Raw genomic sequence first — 24438 nt, 5'->3', positions numbered from 1 at the left:
CTTGCGTAATAGTCATCTGAAGTTGTTATTTCTCTTCGTTACTCAATTGTAGATTCACATCTTGTAATTTTAACTATCCGGGTAGGTCAAGCGATAAAATTAGTCGTCGTTAATAAGTTGATTTCGAAGTCGAGAGTTCTCATGTTCAAATCTTAAAAGGTAGTTGCTTTTGAATACTATATCGTGGATATTGGTGTTGTTTGGTAGGTTTTTGTTCATCATTTTTTATCCCCCTCTCTGAAGCTGGACCAGCAACTAAGCATTACACCTCTAGGGGGATGCCATCGCCTCAAACTACGTAGTTGAGAACTAATGTTCCTCCCAGATAGCCGGGACTCGGTTATCTGGGGATCCCAAAGGGATCCCCCACCGGGACTACGGTCTTGGTGGTTGGGTTTCAAAAAACCACACGTTTCGGATATGGTCGGCCTGAGTATGTACAAAATTACACCTCATTCATACGTCACGAAGAAGGAACGCGGGGCTGCCTAAGGGCCGCAAATCCAGAAAGCTTCATCTGGAGACTTCTGGAATATTCATAAATGATTAAATAATTTTAGAAATTAATTTTTAAGATTATAACTATTATACTTAAATAAATTAAATTTTACATGCTTTTGATTAGTCACAGACACTAAATATAGATATTTTACATGGTTTTCACTATATATCAGAAAGTGAATGTAGTTAAAATAAGACATTATTATAGATTTTTTGATAAAGGTTTTTTTTTGTGAATATTTAAAAATTAGCAATAATTTGTGTTTTTGGTAATCACTTTGCATACGCGTCACATTTAAAATTTAATCACTTCTAATAACCTATAATCTGTTTTTTGTTGGAATGTTTAATATGAAGTTGCGTATTTAAGCTTTGTGTTATACTTATCTAATAATTCAATGTAGTTATTGAATAAGGATGGTAACTTACGGGTAAAAATATTACCAAAAGGGCTACGACCTAGAAATGGTTTTAGTGGTAATGGTGATGCTAGTGATGGTAGTTGGGTTGTCGACTGACATCTGCTGTTAGCCTTTGTGTGGGTTCCGTTGGACATAGCAATATCTCTGTGCTTTGACTCCTTTACAAAGCATAGAGTCTCCTCTGTCTGTCTCATTTTATCGTTCTCTGTCTCTATCTATATATCTGTGTACTCACACTTTCCCTTTCATTCTCTCTTTCTATGATCTACCATTCACCCTCTTCTCTCGACTCTCTTCCTCCTGTTTTATCTCTCATCCACTAAAGCTTCTAGCTTCTTCTCTTCCTCGCAATTTCTCTCTCTGTCAATCTTTCTCTCTCTTTACTACCCCTCTGTACTGTCACGCTTTTCTCTCTCTCCCCGATTGACTTCCCTGTGACATCATGTTTCCTCTTTTGCTGATAAAACATGTCAACCTATTCTTGCTTCTGCTCCGCTTTTAAATACCATTTAATTTATATTTTTAAATAAAATTTAAGTTGAAAAATGTTAAAATTCTTTATCTTGAATGAATACTAACACTGCATTAAATAATAAAAAATCAGATCGATTAAAGAAATAAAAAAAAACATTTAATTTTCTTTAAAGTTCTGTTAAACAAGAACATTTTAATCGATTGTAATAAATGTAAACAAATGTACTTCAGAAAATAAAAAAAAATTGAATAAGAAATTCATTAAAAAAAACGGAAAAAATTTGTAAAAGTAATTGAAATAATAAATTTAAAACTAGTTTTGTACTGATCGCGAAGAATTTTCATTATTAAATACAAATATTAGTTGTGATATATTGCAGAGCATGATGTTAAATGGGACGGACGATGCAAAACAAAAAATGTTTACAAATTGTGTAATTATCCGTTGATAAAAAGAAAAGGAAAAAAAGAGCAGATCAGATTCATTAACACTTATTTTGGTAACTAAGTTTTATTCAAAACAGTCACGCCTTTCCTTGTGTAGTTTAATTCCTATGTAATACGTTCATGTATTACTTCGTTCATTCATAGTTTTATTAATGAAATATTTTTTAAAGCAGCAAAAATTTAGAATGTTTTTTTTTTTTTAATTTGTAGACATTCTAATTAATTACAATCTTATCGATAGACATTTTGAAAAATTGGTAAAAACAAATTTTCTATAATTATATTAACATAATTAAAATGGAAACAATAGAATACTTCAAAATATTATCTTAAAAAAATACGAATATGTACCGTATATTTTGAGACACCTTATAATCACTTAATTTACCAAAAATTTTATTTTACGTTAATCTTTCTTAAAATTTTATTATTTTTCTTTTCATTACATAATAAGTAAATAGATTAAAAATAATTTTCAAATTCATCAATATGCGAACCAAAAACAAAATAATTAAAAAAAAGTAAACCGACATCAAGACCATGTAATGTGATGCATATGTATAGAATTATAAGATTCCCACTGTACTATATGATTCTCACTGATGATTTAATAAAATCATCAAAAATCTAGATATGTCGTTGCTAGATATTTTGTTCAGAAACTCATATTATCTGTCCTTCAAAAGATCATGTAATATCATCTAACGTGACGCATATAGAATATTAAAATGCATACAGAATATCAGGATTTCCACTGTCCCTACCTACCCTCCGGACAGTAAAAAAACCTTTTTGACAATTTTAATTTTGTCACTTTTCATCCATTTTTAGCGTCTAAGAAATTTTTTCTACATCATGGTACCATCTTGAAAATCAGTTGCGTCGATTGCAACAAGATTTATATCAATCAGATTAACAGATAAAACATTATGCGTCAACAAACATAAAAAAATATATACGGGTCGAATATATAACCTCCTTCTTTAAAGTCTATTAAAAACGAATTAATTAAATTTTACTATATACTTGATAGTTTCGAAAATATAACGAATTCAAAAATTGAATAAAATATAAAAAAGGTAATTTCAATTTTCATTGTATTTTTTTTTTGAATTCATTCCCAAAAAACGAAATAATTAAAATGTTCAAATTAACAAAAAAATTTAATAATGTCAAAAACTATTTATTTTTATCAACTTTCTATGTAGCTTATAAAAAAATGATTAGTGTTCTTTAATCAAAAATTAAATCGCATCCTCTGTTGCGGTTCCTCTCCTACAGAGAAATGAACTATACAATTTAGTGGTTTTTGTCTGATTTATGTATTTTAGTTTGTATTTGTTGTTGTTAATTGTCTATGTTTATTCTTTATTGTTCCTGTTTCTTTATTGTTTATTTTTGTTGTTTTACGTAACATTACATGATAGTTTCTTTAGTCGCTAATGAATGTAATTGTTGATACGACTATAAATAAAATCATTTAAAAAAAAAATTGATTAGTGATTAACGTAAATAAAAGTTATTTTTGCTTTTTTTTTTTTTAATTTCGTAGATATACATATAAACATATATATATATATATATGAAAATGATAAAAAAACATATATATTTTTTTCTTTTAAAAATATACTAGAAAGTGTATAAAACCTACAGTAAACAGTAGATAGAATAAAAGGTAAAGATGAGGTTAGGAAGATAGTTGGAACTGAAGGAGGAAGCATTTATTTGGAAACAAGAGGAGACCTCTGGAGAGTACGAAAGATCTCTCAAGAGATGCGGCCAGACTTGTGGTTCGAGTGGTCACAGCAATCGAGTTATGTTGGTGTACTTGACCTAAAATAAATTGCCACCTCTCCCTGGACCGGCTCTTTTCTGAACCTTTATCATTATTTATTGATCATACATATGAGACGCATATAAACGTACACACCGAATACCATATTGATACAGGAAACCAACACTTGTAACTGTTGTTTGTTTTTCAGTATGTCATATTCTTTTTCATAAGTACTTGAATTTATAGTTTCTTTTTTTTCTTCTTTATAAAAATATTTCTTGGAAGTCTTGAAGTGAAGTGTAATATTTCTTACATTAGTAATATGTTATTATTCAATATTTTTGTTTCAAAAGTGTTTTTATAAGTTTACAAGAAAAAAATGTTCTTTTTAATATATAAGAAATATTATCTAAGTGAAAGTAAAAAAATTATCTCAATTACTAATTAATTATTTTTATTAATTAAGAAATAAAATACGTGTTTACGAAAAAATTATATATATGAAGAAATATCTAATACATAAATATTTTATACATTAAAAAACATGCAGCAATGACTTAGCATTTTCATATAGGTAAAATATTTGTACATAGCTTAACTCTTTGAATAGTAATAAAACTGAAATTTACTAATTAATCTTAAAAACATTTTTAATTTATTTACAAATTCTAATACTTTAATAAAAATTTAACAAGAACTTAATTCCTAAAAATTAAAAAATGACTTAAAAATATTACAATAAAAACAATTTGAACACAATAATTGGGATTAGTCTCGATAAACAAAAATTAACAAAAATACAAAATATTTTTCTTTTTTTCTTAAATGCATCATATAGCTTAATTTAATCTTGCGTTCGATGATGCAAGTGATTTTAGTGTTACGCAAAATTTTATGTATTACTATATGGTGTTGAATGTTACACATTATTTACCGGTTCATTCAAATTGTCTGTATTGTTCGGTCATACGAGAGTAAATGTTAAGAAATTTTTCACTCTTTGATGAAAAATCACCAAGGTTAAATTTATATGAACTGCAGAAATTTTTGCAAAAGCAGATGGAAAAATTTAAAGACGGTCAAACTTCAGTGACTGACGAACATCGTTCTAAACGTCCAACTGAAGTTTCAACCAGAGCTTGAAACTTCCTAGACTCTCTCATCAAAGAAGATTGAAGGATTGAAGTTGAGAATACAGCTGAAAAATTACAAGTGTCAGTGGTGGTACAGTTCATAGCATTATCACTAACACGCTCGAGTACCGCAAAACAAGCGCAAGATGGGTTCCGAAAGAGTTCATATAAAGAAAAAACTTTGCACGTGCACAGACCTGAAACAACGGTATCAAGAGAATGGTAATACTTTTTGCGCCAGTGATGAAACTTGCATTCATCAATACGAATCGGAATCAAAAAGAGAGAGCGTAGAGTGGAAGCAGACGAGTACACCTGTCAAGAAAGAATTCCAAACTCGATCACCAGCAAGAAAAATCATGACATTCTTTTAGGATGCAAAAGGCCCATTTTTTTCGATTTTGTAGAAGAGCAGCAAAAAATAATAGACTGCGTGTACTATCGTGAAATGCGTTTCAACAAGTGAAGCCAGAGGTATTGAAGAAAACGCCCTATATCTCAGTAAAAATGTATCATTCTGGTTTACAATACAAATTCCATAGAGTCAAACAACCTCACCCACCAGACTGTCCTGAATTGGCGCAATCGGTTTTCCTCTACTTTGTTGCATGGTAAGAGGCGCTACGTGGTAAAAATTTAGTGGCAATGATGACGTCAAATAATATGTGGTAAATTGGCTCCGACATCAAGATAAAAATTTCTTTGCAGCAAATATAAATAAGCTAATTCAGAGATGGAGCAAGTGCATAAATTTTGTGGAGATTAAATTGAAAATTTAAAATAAATATCCCATTTAACTTTTAATAAATCGTTTTAGCTCTAGAGAAATTTATAATTGTTGAATGAGTATCGTAGAATATCACGTTACATCATAATATGATAGATAGTGATGCTTAGAGGCCACCGTGGCGCGATTGGTAGCGTCTTGGTCTTTTATCCGGAGGTCCAAGGTTCGAATCCCGATCAGACATGACAATTTAACACGCTATAAACTTGCCATTTCATCTCATACTATCAACTAATACCTAACGGTGGTCCCGGAAGCAAAAGGAGAAGAAGAAAAAAGAGGTAGTGGACTGTTGCTATGACAACACCGATGCTGATGGACCTGCTATAAAACTAGTTAATAAATCTACCAATCAAAGTCTTTTTTCCGTCAATCTGTAGTATATAGATAGAACAAATAAGAAAGAAATATTTTCCGCATTTAGTTGTTGAGGAATTGCGGTTTTATGAATACATTTACTAATTAATTGTACGTAAATTCTTAGTTTGTAAAATATATAATTGAACGAAGATCCATTTACGTAAAACTTATTTTTGGCATGAGTGAATTTATTTGTATTGATCTTTTTAAAAAAATTCTAATTTGAATTTCTTTATAAATATATTTTTATGTTTTTTCTTTTTATATTTTGTTCTATATTTATAATGAAAGAAAAACATATTAAACTTAGCACCTGCGTTATAAATAAAATATCTAATTTACATTTATATTAAGAATAATTTTGGTTATAAGTTTTATAAGAATTAATATATTAAAAAAAAACTTACAAACTATTTTTTGTATTTTATCTTAATTTGAATAAAGTAAATTATATTTTACTTTTAGTTATTTAATTAAAATAATAAATTCTTAAATAATAATTCCGTTTTATGTAGTTTTATTTCGTTAATTTTTTTATTAATAAATATTTACTATATAAGAATATTTAATTTTGCAGCGAAAAAGTTAATTTAGTGCACTGATTTTTAGAATGATTTCACAAAAGCAAAACTTTAGTTATCAGTAATTCTTTTTTTTATTAAAAAAAAAAATAAATAATTTTTTTTTCATTATAAAGTACAGAATACAATTTATTAAAAAAAAAAATTAACTATTACTGTTTGTTTTATTGTTAAGTTATTTTTATCTTGATGTAAATTTTTATGCAACCAAGTATAATGATTCAAATTTTAAATAGAGCTTTATGAATATTCTTATTCCATTCTTCAGACTTAAGCAAAAGAAAAAAAAAACAAAGCAATTGCAGTTCAACATAATGTTCTATCTTTTTATATTTTTTAATAAAAAAATTTAATTTAAAGAACAGATTGACGTATAATAAAATATATTATTTAATTAAGATTTCTTATTTGAGAATTACAATTTTTTATCGGGGTTAATAAGTCATTTTTCTAATTAAATTAATAAATAATTTTACCTTTAAAAATCTCAAAATGTGAATCATGTTAATGTTTAATTATATTTAAACAATTATTAGTCACGTCAGATTGTGTTTAATTAGATATAATGTTAAGCATTTTATTATAATTTTTTTTAAATTTAAAACGCTTTAAACCGTTTAATATAAAAAAAAATGTAAAACTGAAATTTGAATTTCGATTAATAATAAGCTAAGTTGTTTTAAAAATAATAAGTTAATGTTTTTTTTAAGAACATATATTTCAAATAAATTATTAAAAATGTTTTTGATTTTTACATCAACAAAAAAATTAAACCAAACTGGTTCATGCAAACAAAAATGAAGGATCGAATGATAGATTATACTGATAATATTTGAGAAAGAAAATTAATTAGGTAAAAAAATTTATATAATTTTGAAAATTGAAAGAACGAAAAGAAATTTTAAGGAAACATCGTGAAATATTGAGAATTAGAATATTATAAATACAGAGAAAATTCTGGGAATAAGGAATCCGCTCCATAGTCAGTCATAACACAAAAATATTTAGAGTAAATAAAAGAAAATATAAATGAAAAATTGAATTTTTAAAATAGCTGAAAGTCTAAAGGGGGTATAAAAAAAGAGTAATTTATTAGGAACATCATTTAAAAAAAAAATTATCAATGAAAATCTTCTTTTTTTTGTAACCTCCGAGACCACCGGTCCCGGAGGTATTGCTTCAGAGGATGAGATGAATGATTTGTAGCGTGTGTGAAAATGTCATGCTTGAGCGGGATTCGAACCCGGGACCTCTGGATGAAAGGCCGAGACGCTACCACTCGGGTCATAGAGGCCGGTATGGATGAAAAATCTAGTAAGACTTTTCCAAACGAAAATGGTATTACTGTATTGGTACTACTGTTCTCTCAATTATTAATTCATTTCTAACAAAGTTAATATCTGTAACTCCTATTTAACTAAGAGTACTATACATTATATGTTTGTATAATACGTATGTATATATATTATTATTATTATAAGTCGAGAACTTTCCAATGGAAGACGTTAAGCATTCATGATTCATATTTCTTTCGCTTGGCATTCTTCTTTTCCATCCAAAATTCTTTCATTCTTTCGAAAAAGGCCTTCTTCCGTTCTTCAGACCATTTCGGACGACGTTGTTTTGGCTTCGGCGTTTCTGGTTTAACTTCCCATCTATCTATTTTGTTTCTTACGTGTTTCTGTCTATGATCCCCTCCAGTGTAATTCCGGCGTGTTCTAAATCTTTTGGTGTTTCTGCGAGCCAGGGGATTGCAACTTTTAATTATGTTAAGTACGCGATTATTCTTTTGGTCAGTCGGTTTTCCGATAGCCTGCAAAGCTATCCGAAGAATTTCGTTCGTCTTTTCCTTATGTCAGTTTCGATGTTAGAGTAGGTTTCAACAATTTTGTTGGGTTGTAATCTGTATTCTTTTCAGTTTGTCTCGGTCCCAATATTTTCCTTATAATCTTCCTTTCCTGTTTCTTTATTTATTCTATTTCTGTTTTCCTATTTAAGGTCGATGTTTCACTGGCATATAATGCTGTGGGTTTAATAACTGTATTGTAATGCCGGATTTTCGTTTGGCGTGAAAGGAATTTCTTGTTGTAGAAATTTGCACCAAACCTAGAGCTTTCCTGACCTTCTGCAGAAAGTCCAATTGACTTGGTTTCTCACAGCTGTTCGGCGAAATGAATTCTCCAAGATATTTAAAGTGAGGGACTTTATTTATTATTCCGTATTTTATGTTTAAATTTGGGATTTCTGTTCTGGAGCGTATATATATATATATGAGTATTATTTTTTGATTTAATGTAATTGCTATTTATAGATGTTATAGTTATAGTATCTTTGAGAATGTATGTGTTTATTATATAGATAATTATATTATACATTTTTTTATAATAAATAATTATAGACATGCACAATAATTATAATGATAGTCTTATTATTATGGTTACATAAGTCTTTAAGGGATTATTTTTATGTTTTAAAGTTCCCTTAGATCACGTGATCATTATTTGATGGCAGATCAAATCAGTACTCTCACATATTATGTTAATCATTATTTATAAACTTATGCGACGTTGTTCATTTTCAATATCTGTTAGAATTAAAAAGCTATACATTTTTCTAATTTTAAATTTTAAAACTGTGTTAAAAATTCTGTAGGTAGAGCAAACGTGCTTGTTTTAGTAAATCTCTATCGGGGTCCTACATACGTTAATATAATTTATTTACCCTTTGGTTTGGTGGTGGCATATTTATTTTCAATTGTTAAAAAGTTAATTTTTCCGCCATTTTGGAGTCTTAGGTTTTATTTACAATTTAATACTAATATTTTTTAAGCATTTTAGGTACTTTTGACTGTCAACCTATTTTCAATTAAATGTTTATTCATTTCATAATTTTTTTCTGTAATAATAGTATAGGATACGAAATAACTTCGGTATAAATTTTCTATTATTCTTTAGAATTCAATCTCATCTGGATTGAAAGTTGATTAAAGAATTTCTTTTTGGGTTATCATTCCTTATTTGTTAATAAAATTACGCAGTTAGAGAATCAATAAACCAACGCTTCCCTCATTTTCTTTCAGTTGAAAGAAAAAAGGACCGATCAATTTAAAACCCTTCTGAAATTCTCTCACTATTTTCTTTTCTTTCAGATTATATTAGGTGAACTAAAATGTATCCGCCTCGGGTGAGTAAGAAAAGTTCTTTTCTTGAAATAACAGGAAGGGTTATTCCAAAATAAATTTTTTTAATTATAATTTTTTTGTTATTTTACGAATTAAATAATTTTATTTTTACTTATGTTAATTAGACTGGTTTGATAACATTCTCCATTCCTTCTGTAATGTCTTAATTTCAAACTTTATCATATTTACTACATCTTCTATTAACAGTTATCTGTTTTGTAAATTCCAATGCTCATTTTTTTACAGCTTTTCTCTCTGTTAGTAACTTAAGCAATATCTTATATATATATATATATATATATATATATGGCAAACAAATACCTTTTTACAAGATATTAGCACAAATGTTTCTCCTGTTCGTGTTAAGACATATTCATTTTGTATTTCATCAAAACATAACATTCTCATCATCCTCTAAAAGTAAATTTTTACCAAAGATTGAAAGATTCAAACATATTTTAACATTAAAAAAATAATCGCGAAAACTAATGAAACAATTATTACGAAATTTTAACTGTTACTATACAGAAGAATTGAGAGGAGAGTGGAACAAGTGTTAGGAGAAGATGAATTTGGTTTCAGGTAACGAATAGGGACAAGGGAAGCAATTTTAGGCCTCAGATTAATAGTAGAAGGAAGATTAAAGAAAAACAAACCAACATACTTGGCGTTTATAGACCTAGAAAAGGCACTCGATAACCTAAACTGGAATAAAATGTTCAGCATTTTAGAAAGGTTAGGGTTCAAATACAGAGATAGAAGAACAATTGCTAACATGTACAGGAACCAAACAGCAACAGTAATAATTGAAGAACATAAGAAAGAAGCCGTAATAAGAAAGGGAGTCCGACAAGGATGTTCCCTATCACCGTTAGTTTTTATCTTTACATGTATCTAGCAGTTAATGATCTTAAAGAACAATTTAGATTCGGAGTAACAGTACAAGGTGAAAAGATAAAGATGCTACGATTTGCTGATGATATAGTAATTCTAGCCGACAATAAGAAGAAACAATGAACGGCATAGATGAAGTACTACGCAAGAACTATCGCATGAAAATAAACAAGAACAAAACAAAAGTAATGAAATGTAGTAGAAATAACAAAGATGGACGACTGAATGTGAAAATAGGAGGAGAAAAGATTATGGAGGTAGAAGAATTTTGTTATTTGGGAAGTAGAATTACTAAAGATGGACGAAGCAGGAGCGATATAAAATGCCGAATAGCACAAGCGAAACGAGCCTTCAGTAAGAAATATAATTTGTTTACATCAAAAATTAATTTAAATGTCAGGAAAAGATTTTTGAAAGTATATGTTTGGAGTGTCGCTTTATATGGAAGTGAAACTTGGACGATCGGAGTATCTGAGAAGAAAAGATTAGAAGCTTTTGAAATGCGGTGCTATAGGAGAATATTAAAAATCAGATGGGTGGATAAAGTGACAAATAAGAGATATTGCGGCAAATAAATGAAGAAAGAAGCGTTTGGAAAAATATAGTTAAAAGAAAAGACAAACTTATAGGCCACATACTAAGGCATCCTGGAATAGTCGCTTTAATATTGGAAGGACAGGTAGAAGGAAAAAATTGTGTAGGCAGGCCACGTTTGGAATATGTAAAACAAATTATTAGAGATGTAGGATGTAGAGGGTGTACTGAAATGAAACGACTAGCACTAGATAGGGAATCATGGAGAGCTGCATCAAACCAGTCAAATGACTGAAGACAAAAAAAAAACTGTTACTCTTTTATGGTCCCCAAATATTTACCACACTCAAATCTCACCAATCTCATAAATGTGTAAATCATAAATAGAGAAATGTGTAAATCATAAATCATTTATGTGTAAATCATAAATAAATAAATAACTTAGAACTTTTCTACACGACTGCCCAAAAAGTATATTTAGGGATAATGTATTTAGGATGTGTGTATGTTTGTTTCACCATAGTAGCTCAGCGGATTGTGTTTAAATAAATTTAAAAAAATATAAAAAAAATATACTGTTTACAAAATTGTCACACACGCTCTTTAATTATTGTATATGAAAGAGCAGTGTTTGCCACCCGCACGTCTAACGCGTTCAGAATGCGCTCATTTGAAAATCAAATGCGAATTTCAATAACTGTGCCCAGAAGTGTCCGATTTCGACTACTAGTTTAATCCTCAGATATATATTATATATTGTTTTTTTTTTTTTTATTAATGAAAATTATCCTTGCTGAACAATTCTGCTTTTGATGTATAACCATTTTCGATATTCTTTTATAAATTTATGATCTAAAAATCAATATATTTTGGTATATTAGGTCATCTTATCATATCATTCAATTCCTCGTTACATATCTTTTTCTTTCACTTTATTACTTAATTTAATAACACACAGTTTCACATTGGAAAGGATAATTAATTGGTGTATTTTTGATATATTAACTGGACAATTTTCCTGTTTCTAGAATCAACTGAAATTTATTTATTCCTAAATCAGAACATATTTTCCCACAATAACCATGAAGAAATTTCGATATTATATTTACTTGTTTTTTCTGATATTTCGCATAGAAAAAAAAACTAATTATATAAAAGTGTTAGATTTTTATAAAACACTTTTTGTAGTTCTACCGATTTTAATTTTTTTTTTTTGTTAAAGAAATGTTAGGGAATATATTTTTTACAAATTTTCAAAACACAAATTTTATTGGAAAACACGGGTAATCCTAACTAACATCTTAACTGTTGAAGATATTGAGTTGGAAACTTTTTTATCGATTCCCTGACCCAGAAAACTAAGACTTTCTGAGTCTCCACATAAAACAAAAAAATCCTAGTCTGTCAGAGAATTTCTTAAGAAGTGTCCTGAATTGGTAACGGTCGACGTTTTCCAGTTCCTACTTATAATATTAAATTTCATTTAACATACGCTTTAAGTCTATTTATCTACTTCTTCTGACAGAATTCGGTCGCTACCATTTTAGCTTAGGTTCAGATACCAGCCTAATCAATAAAGATTTACTGGTTTGTGAACCAGCAAAATAAAAGAACTTTTAATCATTTACTTCCACCATATAGATATTATTTCCACGTTGACACTTATTTCTAACGGTTATTTTGTAAAAGAAATTAATAAAATTTATTTGACGCTGTATTAACGGTTAACATTTAGAATATAGTTTTCCCTTATAAGGTAGCCTAAAATATTAAAATCGCGTAAAAATTAGTTTTCAATAATCGATTAAAAAAGGATATCTAATATTTGAAAAGAAGAGCTTTACATTTTAAACTGTCTCATCTACAAAAAATAAATAAAAATACTATTGATTGCTCCACAAAAAATCTTTTTTTTTTAATTAAATTTTTTATACATTTTTTATTAACTGTAGATGCTAATGTATATCTTTATTGAATTTTAAAAGAATAGATAAAACTGTATTTTATATTTAATAAATGTAATTTATATCCTTGATGAAAATAGTCTTACAATATTATACTATATGAAGGAGTAGACAATTTTATGGGGTTTGACACATATATGGAATTTTTAAATAGTTATTCGTTACGTACGAGTATATAAATGCAACCCAAAGAAGTTAGTTCTCATAATTTAAAATTCTGTCGATTCCTTTTCTTTATGTATTTTACGTATATGGGAAAAAGTTTACTTTTAAAATTTCTACGATATAATTTTTATTGTTGTGAGTGATTGATATAATTTCTACTTAATTATTATTATTTTAGAAATTTCATTACTTTTGTTATTTTCAGAATTATTTAAATTAATATTTTTTAAAGAGAAAATAATTAAAAATGTAGTTTTCAACAATGATCTTATATAAATCAATATACTATAATAAGGTAAACCTTATACTTAAAAAAAGAAGAAAAACAGCAACTGATGATGTCATTTGACACTAGTACATTTTTGTGAAATTAATTGATACTAATAATAAATTTTAAAACGATGGAAAAAATAATAGTAGAGAATACTTATATTTAATTCATATCACGAATTAATATCGTACTCAATTGATATATATCAATTATTTGACGAGTCTAAATAATTATCATAGCTCAGGTAATTGATATATATCAATTATTTGACGAGTCTAAATAATTATCATAGCTCAGGTACAGAACACTTAGATATGCAGATATGACAAGTGCAAATAAGTGACAGTTCAAGTTCAGAATAGTCGGATCTAGAGATAAATAGTACGCACGAAATTATATTTTTACATATGAGAAATTATTAGGAATATGTGTTTCAGAAGGAAGAAAAATTGAAAACAGTAGGAAAATGGAGGTATTAAAAAACGCATTATACGTTAAATTTAATTTAAAACAAATAAAAATTTACAGACGGAAAGGAAATCAAATAATTTTTTTTCAGACGAGTTACGAGTATACATTCACTCAAAACATGTAAAATGTTATGGCTAGATTGATAATTCTATTAATGACTCCAAAAACCAATATCCAAATAATCGAAGATAATCTGGTCTCCGGTTGTACTGCAGGAGAAATTTTGTAAGCAGTTTTGATTTTTAAATTCAATAGAAGTAAGGAGAGAACTGGAAGAGAATATGTATGTTAAAAACTACGAAAAGCAGCCGAAATCAATGTTTGTACAAATGCCTAACTTTCAATCTTGTTCAAATTTTTATTTGACAACGGTTGCTGTCACAATATAAAATTACCTAGGGACTGAATGAAAACTGTAGAACAAAAAAACTACAAAGCAGAAATGTTTTGTGGTCATCAAATATGTTTAAAGTTAACTGTACGAATTTCTGCGAATTAATAAGTTCCATTTCTTAACTACTAACATAGGTATCGTACCTCCAAGAATTCAAGCCGTTTGAGCTGTTTTGCGTGAAAATTAAAAGTCAGGCTAACGAAAAAATGTGTTACACTGGTAAAAAAAAAATAAAAGTTACGGCTGAAAATTTTTCCCGAGTTGCAGTCTGATTATTGAAAGTAGTACTGAAAACGCACCTTAAAAATCTTAAACAGAACAAAATTATTATGGGACAGAGTTTAGACATTCAATCTGAATGGTTTACATAGCAAATAATGATAATGAAAACAGCGGTGGTACTGCTGATGAATCTCAGGCATTGACGACACTGATGACACGGGTAACATGATGACGATGGAGTAAAACCATTAAATTAATAATGAACCTTATCCTGCCGGTCTCCGTGGCGCAACTGGTAGCATCTCAGCCTTTCATTCAGAGGTCCTGAGTTCGAATCCTGGTCAAGCATGGCATTTTTCATACGCTACCAATTTCCATTTGGATTAAATCAGCGCAGCAATCGACGTCCGCACATTTCATAAAAAAAACCTTATCGTTCCTTTTTTATTTTTATTTTAATTAAAATATAGAAGTTAATGTTTTAAAATCTAAAAAATAATAAATAATATACATATATATATATATATATATATATATATATATATATATATATGTATATATATATAATTTAGGGAAATAATAAAGGAAAACAGCCACGTTTACGATAAGCACATTCACGTGCTTGCGTGCGTATAGCGTGTGTTTGTGATTGTATTCCTCGTACCACTAGTGTCCGCAATCAAGCAATCCCTGCGCGTCAACTGAGCTTTCTATATTTTGACGAATAGTGCCAAGACTTACTTGGCCACCGAACTACTTAATCTATAAAATTTCCCTTTTCACTTATTCGATATTAGACATCCCCATTCGAATTCTATCAATACAAATAATTTTCAAAATTCTGTCACAACACTTTAGACAATTTTATTCCTTTTTTCTTTTTGTCCCGTTCCTAAGAAAATCGCCACACTTCATCTAAATATTTTTAATAATTCAAGTATTATTTCACACCAGTAAACTAGTGAACTGCATTATAGGTGTTCTTTCTTATGCAACCCTTCTTTTCATATATACCTTACTTCATCCATCTTCACTAACTAAATAATAAAATTCGATAACTTCTATATATTAATTTTCCCTATATTGGTATTTAATCCTTCATTATTATCTTTTTTCTGTTCTTTCACGTTTGTATAATATTTTAGAACTTCTTTTGTTTTCCCAATTTTTTTTCACTTTGTTATTTCTTCCCCGGTTCACTTTCTTTCTATACTCCTCTTATTCTTCTTTTAGATTTTTTGATTAATTTTCTAAATTGGTCTCTATCTAAACAGATTTCTTTGGAGATTTTAAAAGTTTTCAGATCGTCTTCTACTTCTTCAAAGCGGCTATTTTTAATAATTCTACTGTTATAAAAGTTAAATATTTGTTTTGTTAGTCTGTTTTCATTCATTCGATATAAAAGCCCTAAAAATTGTAACCTTTTTCTCCGGATGGTGTCTTATATTTTTTCTGTATCTTTATAAATTTCTGTTTCACTTTTCAGTTTATAAATTTCGTTTTTATTTTAAAAAGATCTTTATCGGAAAAATTTTGTAAACATTCGGCGCTGTACAACGCCTTCGGAAGAGTAACTATTTTGTAATGTTAGAGTTTAGCATTGTGCAAAAGCAATTTTTTATTATATAAATTTCGTATTAAATTGAACGCTAAGCCATTTTCTGATTTCGCTCTTTTAGCGCTTTCTTTTCTAAGCGTTTGGCGTTATTACTTCTCCATGACATTTAAAATCTGATACTTTTTATTTTTCCGATTTTCGAGAATTTTTAGTGTTTGTAATTTATTATTTTTTTTATCGTTGGAGAACCATTTTGTATTTTCGAGAGAAATTTGTAAGCCTATTTTATTAGCACATTCGCTTAATTTCTGGACTTAAATTCGAGCTTTGTTCATGTCTTTTACGAATATTACGATATCATCTGCGAAGGCTAATAAGGTTGTGTTTATAGATTTGTATTTATAACCCATTTTAACAATTTTTGCAATGTTTAGATTTTCGAGTTTTCTTCGATTCTCTAATTAATTTTTCTAGAGTGCAGTTAGAGTTGATCGGAGAAAGTCCGTATCCTTGTCTGATGCCTGTTTTTAATTCAAATGGTTCAGGAAGATCTCAAAGAAATTTATTAAACTATGAATTCGTATTTTTAAATGTTTCTTTAATAATGACAATTTTTTTGTGTCTAAATTAAATTCTTCTAGTATTTTATTAAATAAAGACTCGCGATGTATGGATTGTAGGCTTCTGGAAAATTTATGAGAATCGTAATTAATTTTGGGATTCTAATTTTCTGGTATTGTAAAATTTGTATTAAATTAAATATTTTTTCCGCTATAATTATAGTTTTACATAAACTTTTTTTTTTTTTAAATCTGACATATTTTGTTAAATTAAAATTGTTAGTCTCATAATCTTAAGAATATTGGACATTCTCATAATTACATTTAGAAATAGATAATTTACGAAATATATTAACACAAAATTTAATATATGTTAATTAATTTTTAAATATTGTAATTTTTTATTCTAAAGAATTACAATTTTTATTTCCGATATATATTTAGTATACTCAAATAAAAATAAACTTCGGTAACTAATGCGGTACGAACTTCAAACTTTAAACCACAGCTGAAAAAAAAATTTACTGAACAGGAAATGGGAATGAGTTTCCATAATATTACTTTAAATTAAACTTAGTTTCGTGTTTATTTATTTATATGCTTGCTTTTGAATCATTTAGGTAAATTAAATGTAACCTATTTTTGTTATACATTTTAGTACAAATATGTATGTGTGAACTTAAAACTCTGTTTGAATTCAAATATCATATAAATCATTCACTAAGTGGATTTAAAAATGTATTACGAAGAAAACGGGAAATATAACAAGAACAAGTGTCCGTAAGTTATTGATGGTTATATACGTATAAAGAACTGATCAACTAAGGAAATATTATAACAAATATGATTTATGTTAGTTTATTGCATGTAAAATGTAATATGCATATCTTTTACAGTTTTTTATTTCTATTTTTTTTCTTTCTATCATAGAATATAGTAATCCCTTGTAATGATGGTACTGTATACGACGTATTCAGAACTTATTTTTTATACTTTGTCATTTTTTCTTTCTTTTATAAATGATGACTTTTCATTATAAAATTCGTTTTACATTTTGATATGGATTATACTATTATGTATCAGAAGAAAACTTTAAGAAAAGAAAGCGTTTTTAAAAAACTTTATAATAAATTTATCATGTAAATTATTGATTAATATTACTATCGCATTTGTTATATAAATATTTTTTTTTAGACAATAATTGTTACAATCTTTTCATAAATTATTTTATAGTAGTTGAAAATAGCTGCATGTACTAAACAGTCACATTATTAAAGATTATGCATTCTTATGATTTCAGTTTCTCGAAAAATCATAATCTTTGTAGCAATAATCGGTATTATTCTTGTTTGTTAGATAAATTATAATAGTATTAAGGACTGTATTTTTGAGAATTTTATCATTTAATTAATTACGAGAAGTTATCTATAAAGTAGATCGTTTCATTGTAAAAAAAAAAAAATCATTCTGAAAACTTTATAAATATTATTTATTTTTCTTAAACTACATACCTCATATTATTTCTGTCTATAATTGCCACATGAATTAAGACATTTATCGCAGCGACATATCAGCTTCGATATACCCTCGTCGTATTTTTCTACCGCCAGTTCATTTAGCCACTGATTAACAACATTTTTAAGTTCATCGTCACCCGCGAATTGCTTACCACTCAAAAATTCTTTCAATTTCCCAAAGAAATGGAAATCAAAAGTGCTAAGTCTGGACTATATGGTGGGTGATCGGAAATTCCCATTCAGATGTTTTTTTTTTCCGTAGGGAAGGAAGAAGCTCTGTCAGTCGCCGTCAGACCCGGTCTGACGACAAGTGCGGGGCTCTCACCCGCTAAAACCCTCCCCCTCTAGTCAAGCAGGGGACAGACCTAATCCACGTGGTATATACATAGCCCCTTTGCAAAAGGGCGCTCTTGTCACCGAATTATAATAGCCAGAGCGACGTCCCCAGGAGGTCATCGCCGAACAAAACTCCGAGGACTCCGCCCACGTCGCTGATTTTGAATGGCGCGAAGTTACTTACGTATTTTTGCAACAGGATTATGCATTTATAATCGTTCCAAGTGGGATGAAATCAATCAGCGGTATGCCAAACCGATCCCAAAAGACTATGGCCATCAGTTTGCGTCCAGATGGCTGTGGCTTGACGTTTGTTGATCTGTTTGGTGATTGAGGATGAGGCCATCCACTTGACTAACGTTTTCTTTCTGGTGTGTAACACAAAATCCATGTTTCATCGCTGGTAACAATTGAATTAAGGAAATCATCTCATTTTTCTCTGTAGCGCATCAAAAATTCCAAAGCAGATCCCATTCGGAGTTTTTTTTTGACGTACCGTTAAGATGTGCGGCACCAAACGTGAACAAACCTTTCTGAAGCCTAAATGGTCATGAACAATGCGAAGAATAACAGCTCTTGAAGCATTAGGAAAAGATGGGCCAGGTCGGATATCGTTGACCGACGACCTTTTCTGATTTTATCATCGACGCGTTACAAGTCTTCGATGATTATCGAGGATCTCCCAGAATGTTCTTCATCATGCACGTTATTTATGTTACTTTTAAACCTTTCACACCGTTTTCGGAAATTTCTTGCAATTCATTATATTATCACCGTACACAGCGACCAACTAACTGCCTATAAATTTCAGCCGCCTTACCTTTTTGATGATATAAAAAACGTATGACTCCAAGTATTTCACCGTCGGCGGCAACCCGGTTTTCCTATTCATTTTATGATGTAATAACTCACACGTAATCAAAGATACCACAACGCGATCGCGATACAGACAACAATGTGTACATTACTAGTGTGGCCACGAACGATACAGGTCTGCCAACCTTAAGAGAAAAAATTTCTCAGCGGTCATTACGTTAGAGGTATCCCTCGTAATTGCTTTTTACCAGAAGATCTATATCCTATTCTCGCGAGTACCACAGTTATAGATGTTTCATTGAACCATACGTAAAAATAAATCTAATACGTTAATTTGCGTACAAACAGGTTCCCTTTGGACTTTTTGAAAAGTATAAATCTATAAACATACATTTTTCATATACTCGTATTAAATTGAAATCTTGCAATATATATATATATATATATATATATATATATATATATATATATATATATATATATATATATATATATATATATATATATATATATATATATATATATATATATATATATATATATATATATATATATATATATATATATATATATATATATACAGTGGGTTGTATAAATATTGAATAATAAATGGACGTGTATTAAATATAGGGAAAATTAAAGTAATGGAAGTAAACAACAAGGAGGATTTAATGGCAAGGACAAGAAAAGAGGAAAAGAAAATATAAAAAAATATAACTATTTGGGTACTACGGAAGAAGAGCGCTACTGAACTAAAAGGAAGGGAGCAATGGCAAAGGAAGCCTTCAGTAAGAAGAGGGAATTCCTAAGTATGAATTTAGAATTAAGGAAGAGGTTAGTCAAATGTTACGTATGAAATGTTGTATGGAAGTGAAGCATATGAGGAAGAAGACTGGGTTAACGGTTTTGAAATGCGGATATGAAGAAAGATCGAGAAAGTAAGATGAACGGATAAAGTAATGAACAGAATTAAGGAAGAGCACTTACTCAGGAAGTATAAAAAAGAAAAGGAAAATGGTTAGGGCATGGGGTTACAGGAAGTCGAAGTTTGACAGTTGCACTAGAAGTATCAGCTGAAAGAGAAAACAAGCGAAAAAGAAAGAGGATGAAGTTATAGATGGAATGAAGACTGGAAACTATAAAGGGACGAAGGAGAAGGTTTCGGTCCGAAGTGGATGGAGATAGAGATGGTGTAATAGAACTGCCAACAGGCAGAATACCAGATGATGATGACCCATAAATGTTACACAGTTAATTGCTTGTTTTGTCGCTTGTACAAACTCATCTATTCCTAACTAACTTAAGATATTGTTTGAAAAATTACTTTTTAATTATATTTAAGAAGACTGTTTTTTTTTATGCTATTTAAATATTAAAATTAAAAAATTCCAACCGGTTGTTATTTAAAAATTAAAAAAAGTTTCGTTTAGGATTTTTTTGGTGGTATAATAAAATTAATACAATGCTTCCATAATCTCAATTAACGAGATTGAAAAAATTTGTGAAGAAAAAAATTTCCGCTAAATTACTGGAAAACCTGTTCCGTCTATTAAAAACAATTTGTTACAAAACTACAAATTGTATTAATACGTACAAAATTATGTTGATATACCAAGGTTTGTAAACATTTTAATTTTAGATGAACTAGTAAATAGAATAAATATTAAAAAAGTAAAAAAAAAAATAAAAATACTCTTTGTTGGTACTTATGATTTTTATTTTTATTATTTCTTTTTTAACCATCGTTTTTAGTGAATTAATTGCCTTCCTCAGTATATGTTTATTTTTAAAAAATTAAAATAATAGAAATAGTTGTTTAAAAGAGCATTTTGCCATTATTATTAGCGTCAAATACACTCACTACTTTACCTTCCGTTTAAGTATTTAAAAACCTATTTTATTTGATTTAGTACGACTAGTGTGACTTCACAACAAAAAATACAAGATCATGTTGACATGATATTTGTCAACATTATATTCTTAGGTAATCTATACGAATTCGATAAGCAGGCTAATTTCTTATCTTTTTTGTTGATAATTGTTATTATTTTTTTACTGTAATTATTATTTAGTATTGTAAAAATATTTCTTTGAATAGGGGTAACCATTCTACTCTATTAAATAATATATTTTCATTATTTTAATTAAAGTACGTCATAACTCTGAGGAAGATAATCCATCGAAAACTTGGATAAAGTATTTTTTTTTGCCTTCAGTCATTTGACTGGTTTGATGCAGCTCTCCAAGATTCCCTATCTAGTGCTAGTCGTTTCATTTCAGTATACCCTCTACATCGTACATCCCTAACAATTTGTTTTACATATTCCAAACGTGGCCTGCCTACACAATTTTTTCCTTCTACCTGTCCTTCCAATATTAAAGCGACTATTTCAGGATGCCTTAGTATGTGGCCTATAAGTCTGTCTCTTCTTACTATATTTCATACTAAGAGATCTCTCTTACAATTGAAAGCAGTCATTCTTTGTGCTAGTCTTATTTGGATATCTGTCTTACTTCTACCATTATTTGTAATTACATTATTTTACATATTTACATTTTTTTTCTATAATATTTGTGATAGATTATATTCTTTTTAAGTTAATTCGAAATTTCCCATTATTATCGTTTTAGTCACGTCTTATTAAAATTATTTTATTTTTATTTATTTTAAAGAGAATTTTTCTCCTAGTAATGAATCATAGGTAATAAATCTTTTGTATTTTAATTCTTTTATAGTTTCTTTCAGAAGAGCAATAACATCTTTAGATTTTTAATTTCTCTCTTCAGACGATTATTTTGCAATTAAAAATATAATAAAAGTACGTTATTTGAATAGTCAACTGAAAAAATCTTTATTAAAATAAATATATGAATAACCGACAGTACTATATATATATATATATATATATATATATATATATATATACACTAGCAGGCCCAGCAATGCTTCGCTATTGCTAGATTTGTTTATAAATATATATATATATATATATATATTAAATGAACACAATTGAAAGTTTGATAAAACATTAACAAAATGAACATTACGGAACTTCATAAAACTTAAAATTTAACCTTTCCCTTTTTCCTTTTCCCCATTACCTTTCTTCTTTCCTTCTCCCCTTTTCCCCTTCACCCCATTTCTTTCCCCATTTTCATTTTTACCATCCCTTTCCCTATTTCCCTCTTCTTTTTCCCCAGTCCTCTTTTTCCCTTTCCCTTTCCCTCCTCATTTCTCTTTCTCTTATTTCCACTTTCCCTTTATTTTTCCTTCTTTCCCCTTTCAATTTCACGTTTTTCATTTTCCCCTTTTTTATTTTCCCCATTTTCGTCTTCTTCCCTTTTACTTTTACGATTTTTCCCTTTCTCAATTTTTCCCTGCTCGTAAATCGGTCCAGTAGTTTTTTTAGACTATAGCGAGTTTCCACTATAGACTATTCCATTTCAGAGTTTCCGACATGTACACACATGTCGGAAACTCTGAAATGGAATCTTAAAATATTTAGTATAGCGTGTGTTGCTTTACGTCCAACACATAGCACTGTTTTTCAAAAAATCATGTTTTTACCTGTCACAGGTGTGACATCTTAGTTATATAAATAGTAGGTATATAAAAAAGTACGTATTCGAATTCAACGTAGCGTCAAAATTTCAAAGCAATCGGTAAAGAACTTTGGGAGATTTTGAACAAATGAACATTTACATTTTTATTTATATTGATATGTAGAACACTTCGTCTGTTTAATCTGTATCAGTATCCGTACTTATTTTTTGATGTGACAATTTGCAGGTCTACTGTAGAAAGTTAATTTGTTAAATAAAACAAAAGATATCCCATTTATTTCCTGATTTAAAATTTAGCATGTACTTTTGTTATGTTGGAGCTTGAAGCAAGCAAGATTTGATCTTTTTCTTCACGTTCGCTATCCTCCCTAGTTGGCTGTTACGTTAGTTTTGTTTGTTTATATGTTATTAGTATGATAGCGTGTTATAATAGGGGATTGTACTGTAGATGGTTGTATTCCCGAGTAAGCGCAATTAAAGATAATCAGGACGTGGTAGTCATTAGGGTAGTAGGTACTAGGAGGGTGTGTGCTCGACTCTCATAACTGACTACAGATAAGGATGACATGCAACGTAAAGTAACCTTCGTTCAGTTTACTTGTACCATTAGTCCTTTTTCTGGATAATGGTAATTTATTTTGTAATACAGGATACATATTTTTTTTATATGTTGGTTTTTTCGTTGTTATAAAATTATAACAAAATACATTAAAAAATGTAGTTACAAAATACATATCAAATAATACATCATCCAACCGTGTATGCCATAAACCACATTACCATTTTATTGAATTAGCAACAAATTTATTTAAAAAGGAAAGAATTTTATCCTATTCTAGTTATCAATTCTTAACTATTGTTAAAAAAATATTTGTTTTAGGAAATTATTTATTAATAAATAAATCTGAGTTTTTATTAAGTGTGTTACCGTATTAACCAAAAAAAAAACATTGCTAACAAATATATAGGATAATTAAAGAGTATGCAGGTGACAATTTTGTGCGCAATATATTTTTTTTTGTTAAATATATTTGAAAATGATATTCATATTTATATAGCGTATGACACTCCGGGTAACATAATAATCCCAACTTGGGGTCATACATCTAAATCGATTCAGTCGTTGAGCTGCTACGGTAGAACAAACTTAGATAGTAATTCCAAATACATAAAACTCCTTTTTGGATAGTTGTGCAAATAAGGTCCACTTCTGTGTATATCAGTTAATTTTTGTTCTGGTTTGGTTCTATAATGATTTTGTATTATACTAGCAAATATCCCGTTTGAATTTTGAAAATCGGAAGATCGGTTGTGAAGATATAACAACATTTCCGGATAACCGTGATCTGTTAAATCGAGAGTATACCTGATGCATGTAAAGTTTAGCCTTCAAATTACTAACAAATAACTCGTTTGAATTTTGAAAATCGGAAGATTGTTTGCAGAAATATTATAAGAGCACCAAATTGTACCTCCCAAAACAGTACCACCGGGGCACCCCGTTTGTTA

The sequence above is a fragment of the Lycorma delicatula genome, chromosome 9 (genome assembly GCF_047948215.1).
Source record: "Lycorma delicatula isolate Av1 chromosome 9, ASM4794821v1, whole genome shotgun sequence".
Classification (NCBI taxonomy): domain Eukaryota; kingdom Metazoa; phylum Arthropoda; class Insecta; order Hemiptera; family Fulgoridae; genus Lycorma; species Lycorma delicatula.
Note: the sequence above shows the minus strand (reverse complement) of the source record.